The sequence below is a fragment of the Pteropus alecto genome, unplaced genomic scaffold (assembly GCF_000325575.1).
Source record: "Pteropus alecto unplaced genomic scaffold, ASM32557v1 scaffold168, whole genome shotgun sequence".
Lineage (NCBI taxonomy): Eukaryota > Metazoa > Chordata > Mammalia > Chiroptera > Pteropodidae > Pteropus > Pteropus alecto.
Genome location: NW_006441948.1, coordinates 795338 through 802955, shown reverse-complemented (window position 1 = coordinate 802955; position 7618 = coordinate 795338). Strand labels below are relative to the sequence as shown.

Here is a 7618-nt window from a genome sequence, read left to right as displayed (position 1 = left end):
ATGTCATACCTGTTAGAATAACTATAATCAACAGGACAAGTAATAACAAATGTTGGAGAGGATACGGAGAAAAAGGAACTCTCATACACTGCTGGCAGGACTGCAAATTGGTACAACCACCATGCAAAACAATATGGAGATTCCTCAAAAAACTAAGAATTGATCTACCATATGATCCAGCAAATCTTCTACTGAGTATTTACCCCCAAAGACTTGAAAACCCATATCCGAAAAGATATTTGCACACTGATGTTTATACCATTATTATTCAGGTGGCCAACACATGTAAGATACCGACAGTGTCCTATGATATATGATTGGTTAAGGAAGCTGTGGTACATATATACGATGAAATATTACTTAGCCATAAAAAGAGATCAAATACTGCCATTTGCAAAAATGTGGATGGACCTCGAGATAATCATGCTAAGCGAAATAAGCCAGACAGAAAAAGTTGAGTACCACATGATATCACTTATATGTGGGACATAAACCTAAAAGCAACAAATGAATAAGACAAACAAACAGAAACTCATGGACATGGATAATGGACTAGTGGTTACCAAAGAGTAGGGTGTGGGGGAGGAAGCAGGATGTTTACAAGGTAAAAGGGGGTCATATGTAGGGGGTAGGGGGAGGGCGAAATGGGTGAGGGATGACAAATATATGGTAGCTGAAAGAAACTGGATTTTGGATGCTAAACACAGAATAGAATATATAGATGTCAAATTATAATGTACATCTGAAAATTACATAATTGTATTAACCAATGTTACCCCAATAAACTTAATAAAATAAAGAAAATAAAAATTAAAAAAATAAAATTAATGGAGGAAAATAAAATAAAGTAAAACATGTGCAAACATTATAAACAAAATGTTTAAAATTAAAGCTATCAGTACATCAAAGAATATAATATGCCCAAGTAGGATTTGTTTCCAGAATGCAAAAACTAGTCAACTTTAGCAAAATCTATCAACAAACTAAAGGACAAATGCATAATTAAAGCAGCAAAGGTATTTAAAATTTTTAGCATTCATTTCTCATTAAAAATAAAAACTACAAGTAAAATGGAAATGCCATGAAACATTTATATGATAAAGACTAACAAAACTCAATGATAAATAATTTGTAAATATGAGTGAAGAGTAAAGGGCTATGCCTTATACTATTCTTGCAAACTTTCTAAAAGTTTAAAATTACATCAAAATAAAGAGCTCAAGTTCAAAAATAATCAAACATTAAAAAAATAGTTGAGTAAGATGCAATGGAGTGTCCAGAAAATATTTACAATTATTTAGTAACTAACAAAACTAATATTAATTCAGAAGCAAATATCTAATAACAGACCCTGGCACAATTGGTTATTCATTTGATAGTAAACAATATTGATTCCCAATGTCATATCGTAATCCAAAATAAATTCCAGGTTAATTAAGATCTTGCGTGAAAGAAAAAAAAAAAAAGGAGAGACATGGTCAAGGTGGCACAGATGATAAATACTGTCCTTGCCTCCTCTCATAACTAAATAAAAATTACAACTATGCTATAGAATAACCATCATTGAGAATAGCCTAAAGTCTTGCTGAACAGAAGTTCTATAACTAATAATATACAGAGAAAGACTTGGTAGGAGGGTGGAGATACAGATTGAGCTGGTCTCATATCTGTGTATAGCATTTAAAAATGAGGATAGGGGATTTTTGCACTCTGGGATGGTGGAGGGAGAGGTAAACCAAGATTCCATTTTCAAGATAAAAAGTCCTTCAGGCTCAACTTTAATTTTACCTAGCACTCCACAAGCCTGTGCCAACCCACCATCTCCCCATACAAATTGTTCAAGAAAACAATCTGTGAGTGAAACGTTTAAAGAATGGTTAAGCGAAAGTAGATATTCATTCAATTCCTGTTATAGTGTGGTAAAATGTCTTAAAGTAGAGAATGATGAAATTGATCAGACCTTTTCAGAGAAACCAGCGTCTTCAACAGAAGAAAACTGTTTGGAATTTCAAGAAAATTTTAAACACATAGACAGTGAATTTGAAGAAAGTACATATCTGAAAAATACCTTCAAGAATATCAGTGCAAGTGGATCTAAATCACGTGATACTGGGTCTTGCAGTGATTTCCATAATGACTATGTGAATGAGAATCTTCCCAAACAAAGATTAAATGAAGAAAAAGCAAAATTGATGAAGTAGATTCACGAGAAAGAAGACCTTTTTCAGAGGCTAAAACTAGTCAATATGTATAGATCTAAGAATTACCTGTCCCAGTTACATTTGTTAATAAAGATGGGGAGAAGCTGTAGCCAGCTGTTGCTTTGTGAGTTGCAATCAGCTATGTCGGAGGAGAATAAGAAACTCAGCCTTACTCAGTTGATAGACTACTATGGGTTAGATGATAAATTGCTACTGTATTACAGACATGAAGAAGAATTTATAGGTGTTTAACTCATACTTTTTTTCTCCAGAATGTCTTTGAGAATGACAACTGAAAAGATACTTATACATTTTAAGGGGAAGATATAAACCATTAGGGCTTACGGAAAGGTATCTTGATGAACATCAGTTTAGGGCACTCTCTTATATAAATATAAACTAAGTTTTAAAATAAAAGTTTGATATTTTAAAAACATTTAATCATGTTTTAAAAACTAATTTAGACAGTTTTGGAAGTCACTTGTAATACAGTTTTGTTTATTGTGGTAGAAAATAAAGGTTTAATGTTAAAAAATAGTCCAATTTGATGAATGTCCAAACTTAAACTGGTTAAAGAATGTTTGCCTCTGTCCTAAGTTTATGAACCTTGTTTCCCTCCATTTTCCACATAATTCTATATGGATGATGGAGCGGGTAATTAAACTTATATGTCCAAAAAAAAAAATCAAGAGAGATATCTCAGCTGCGGAGGTCTCTCCTGAGGAGTGAGGGGTCCCAGCCTCATAGCAGGCTCCCCAATCCAGAGTTCCAGTACTGGGAAGAGAGGTTCCCACAATTTCTGGCTGTGAAAACCAGCAGAGGTTGTGGCTGAATGAGACAGAAGGCTGTGGGAATCCCAGGCACTCTTCTTAAAGGGCCCACATATGAAATTACTCACTGATGAACTCACTCTGTCTGAGCTCCAATGCAGGGACAGCACTTCAAAATGCCCAAGGGACATATGGGGAAGAACTGAATTGTCTAGCTTTAAGGTGAAGGCTGGAGAGGCAGATTTCCCCTAGACAGAGGTGTGGCAGAATTTATTGGTCCTTTCTTGAGGCCTAATCCCTCCCAGCATGTAGATACAGGTGGCCACCATATCTGAGTCTCTAACAATTTGGCGAACACTTTGCCTACCACTGGTGATTCCCTGAGACCCTGCCCCACCCAACTTGCAAGCCCAACCAAGATATTTTCAGTGGCATTTTCATACAAACAGCCTGTCTTGGCTCATGCTATGGACTTTCCAAAAATCTCTCAAAGGTTCACAAACCCCAAATAAGTAGCAGCATCTGGTCTCAGTGTGGCCCATACCTCTTGCCGAGCAGCCGCATGCTTAGTACTAGCGGCAGCCAGCCTTGTTGCAGCTTGGTCTCTCCAAGGCACCTCCAACACCAGACAAGTGGCAACCATCTACAGATCACTTTGTAGCTTATACCAAGTGACTCTGGTCAAGGTACAGGCAGAGCTGATCTTGACCTGTAACAGAGCTCCTTCCAAGAAGCCCCCATACCAACACACCCGGTGGCCAGTTTCAAACACCAGAGTACCACTCAACCACCTCCACAAAAGACACCAAAAAGGCAGACTAGGAAGGCACCAGACTCCACCTCCTCCACTGTACTCACAGCCAGTTCTCACAACCAATTAACCTGAGGATTAATCCCTCTGATTAGCATGCAAACAGTAACCAAGGCTCAACTACAACAGGAAAGTACATACAATCCACACAAGGAAACACCTGGATCATCCGGCTCAGGTGACCAGGGAGACAGCACTCCTGGGCCTCATGTAAAACCTACTACATAAGGCCCAGGTAAGGTGTTCTCTGAAGGAAAGAATGTTAAAAACTCTATTCTGTGCTCTTTCTTTGAATTTTAACTCTACTAAGACTGGGAGACATAGCAGCCCTACCTAATATGTAGAAACAAAAACAGGGAGGCAGCCAAAATGGAGATACAAAGAAACATGTCCCAAATGAAAAAAGAGAACAAAGCTCCAGAAAAACAAACAAACAAACAAACAAACAAACAAACCCCTAAACCAAATGAAGACAAGCAATCGATGATTTCAGTGAGAACTTTAACAAAGAGCTAGGAAACATAAAAAAGAACCAATCAGAAATAAAGAATAAGTTAGAGTGAATGAACAGATTAGATGAAGCAGGCAATCAAGTCAGCAATTTGGAAGAAAAGGTAGAAAAAAACACCAAGAAGAGCAAAAAGAAAAAAATAATCCTTAGATTAGATGAAACAGAGGATCCAATCAATGATTTAGAAGATAAGGTAGCAGAAAATACCCGACCAGAATAGCAACAAGAATAAATAAATAAATAAATAAAGATAGTTAAAGGAGCCTCTGGGACAATATTATGAATACCAATATTCTCATCTTAAGGGTACCAGAAGAAGAGAGAGCAAGGAATTGAAAACCTATTTGAAGAAATAATGTTGGAAAACTTTCCTAACCCAGCGAAGAAAATAGACATACAAGCCCAGGAAGCACAGAGTTCCAACAAGATGAACCCAAAGAGGCCCACACCAAGACTCATCATAATTAAAATGCCAAATGTTAAAGACAAAGAAAGAATCCTAAAAGCAACAAGAAAGCATCTAGTTATCTATAAGGAAGCTTCCATAAGACTGTTAGCTGATTTCTCAAGAGAAAATATGCAGACCAGAAGGGATTGGTAGGAAATATTCCGTGATGAAAAACAAGGCCCTACAACCAAGATTACTCTACCCAGCAAAGCTATCATTTAGAATCTAAGGACAGATGAAAAACTTCCCAGACAAGGGAAAGCTAAAGTTGTTCATCTCCACCAAACCAGTATTATGAGAAATGCTAAATGAACTTCTTTAAAAAGGAGAAAGAATATGAATAATAAAATGACAATAAGTACTTATCTAGCAATAGTTTATGCTCCAATCAAAAGACATTGGGTGACTGAATGGATAAGAAAACAAGACCCTTATGTATGCTGCTTACAAGAGATCCACAGATTGAAAGACACATGTACACACACTGAAAGTAAAGGGATGGAAAAAGATATTTTATGAAAATGGAACAAAACAAAACACAAATCTGGTGTAGCAATTTTGATGATTGCTAGATGCGAGTGGGTTGGAGGGATAAATGAAGTAGGGAGGGAGTTAAGAGGTACAAATTGGTAGATACAAAATAGTCACGGGGATGTAAAGTACAGCATAGGGAATATAGTCAGTAGTATTGTAATAACTATATGGTGTTATATGGGTACTGAATTGATTGGGGTGATCATTTTATAAGTTATATAAATGTCTAATCATTGAGTTGTACTCCTGAAACTAATATTGTATGTCAACTATAATTTAAAAATGAAAATACAAAATTTAAAAGATAGACAGTTTCTAAGGAAAAATTCAAAGAAAGAGCACAGAATAAAGAGTTTTTAACATCCTTTCTTTCAGAGAACGCCTCATCTCTCAATACCATTCTTAAATGATCTCCTTATTCTTGGTTTCAACCTACATCAGCACTTTTCTTTCTAACAGCAACAAGAGGGCAGTTAGTTGACTTGAGCTCCTACTGGACACTAGAGTGTACTGCTATTTTATTCTTTTTTTTTTTTTTTTGAATTTAAATACAGTGTGCTAAATAGCCAGGATAATAAGCCAACACAAGCATTAGCCATTATATTTGGGGATGTAAATCAATAATATTCCAGAAAATTCCTGTCTGTACCTTCATGAAGCTACTTCTTCAAAATGTGGCATAGTTCTTGTCACACTACACGGATGTATTGCTTAGTCAGAATTATTAAATAAAATGAAGTGGAGCAGACGAGAGTTTAAACAATACAAATATCATATTATAAAACACCCCAAATTTACCATCATCTTATGAAAAATATACCACATCTGTAGTAACCATTATCAGTAAATTTTTTGAGGGGTCCATTGGTGAAAGGTCCAATGGAATGAACATCATGTCCTGTATTCCAAGAGCCAATTAAACCCAATCATATCTACAAAGCCACAGTACCCTTTTCCATTTCTTCTGATAATACTCAGTTTCAACCAGAGAATTTCATCCAATCAAGTTTGAGCTTCTTCTTTCATCAGCTACATCTGACAGCATCTTCTACTGAGATTGATTTTGCTTTTTTGTAGCACATCTGAAGATTGAATATTCCAACCCCAAGTCAATCATCTATATAATTTGTCTAAATGCTTTAATTACTAAGACATGAAACTATCCCAGCTCTGGCACCATACCTGAAAAATTATAGATAAATCAGATAATTTTCCAGAATAAAAGATCTTTTAATAAGTTTATAAACTAAGAATCAATTTCCATAATTTCCCATGATAAATTTGTAATCTCAGAATTCAACACATATTATAGTCTGGACTCTTTTGTTACTAGCCACAAACCAAAGCAGAAATTAATGACACTGGAGAGAAGGATACAAAGAAAATTATTTCATTGGTGTTCATCTTTTTTTTTTTTTGGGTGGGGGGGAGCGGTGGTATTCAGCATTTAAGAGAAGTGATTTTGTGCAAATATGTTGATCCTACCCCTCTCCCTCTAGGATTTCTTTCTATGTGGCAATAGAAACACACAGAACATGAGGCAATGTGAATTTACAATAACTGGTTTATTTATGCTAGCTATTATCACATCAGTTAAATGAATATTAGACAAATATCATACTCAAAGACACTCTTCATCATGCAGGCTCAAAATGTAGTCACAGAAATAGAAGCAATCTAGCATGCTCCTTCCTATGTATATCTTCGTATATTTCACTGACCAAGATCTTGTTACATCCACTAATTTGTGACACTTTGTTTCTAGTAATATAACATACAAAATAAAATAAAAGCCTTTGCAAATACTCTATAACTCAATAGATTCTCCAATTCCAAAATGTTATATTTTTATTCTGAAGAATATTACTTCCATCGGTTGTATATGTCTTTTCATATTAATCTCTCTACAAAAATAAGTTAATCTTTGCATTCTCCCATATCTTTCTGTATACAAGTTAAAAATAATATCTTTTTTTTATATTAATCATGTAGTCCATATGTCTCCACTTTATGTTTGTTAACTTCTTTGTTGTCAAAATAGTTGAGTGTAGAAGTTGCCTAAATTGGTTCAATAAATATATAGCATTTTAAGATAATATTGGAAATTATTTTGTGCAGTACAAGCATCTTTTAGCATGCTTTACATTACCTGTACATTTTTAGTATGATTATGGATTTATTAATTTTTAATGGACTCAACTCCTTCAATTGACTGCAATTATTGTTTCTTTTATTTCGTTTTTTCTTTCTTCCTTCCTTCCTTCCTTTTTAAAAAAAGACTTTCTATGCTTCAATCCTTGTTTGTCTAAGAGGTTTTTTTCTTATTTGGAAAACGATTGGCTT

General features: G+C 35.1%; 1 pseudogene; it reads left to right on the top strand.

Annotated features, from left to right (window-relative positions):
• Positions 1–1715: 1715 nt before the first annotated feature.
• LOC102893441 lies at positions 1716–2453 on the top strand (annotated as a pseudogene).
• The last annotated feature ends 5165 nt before the right edge of the window (positions 2454–7618 follow it).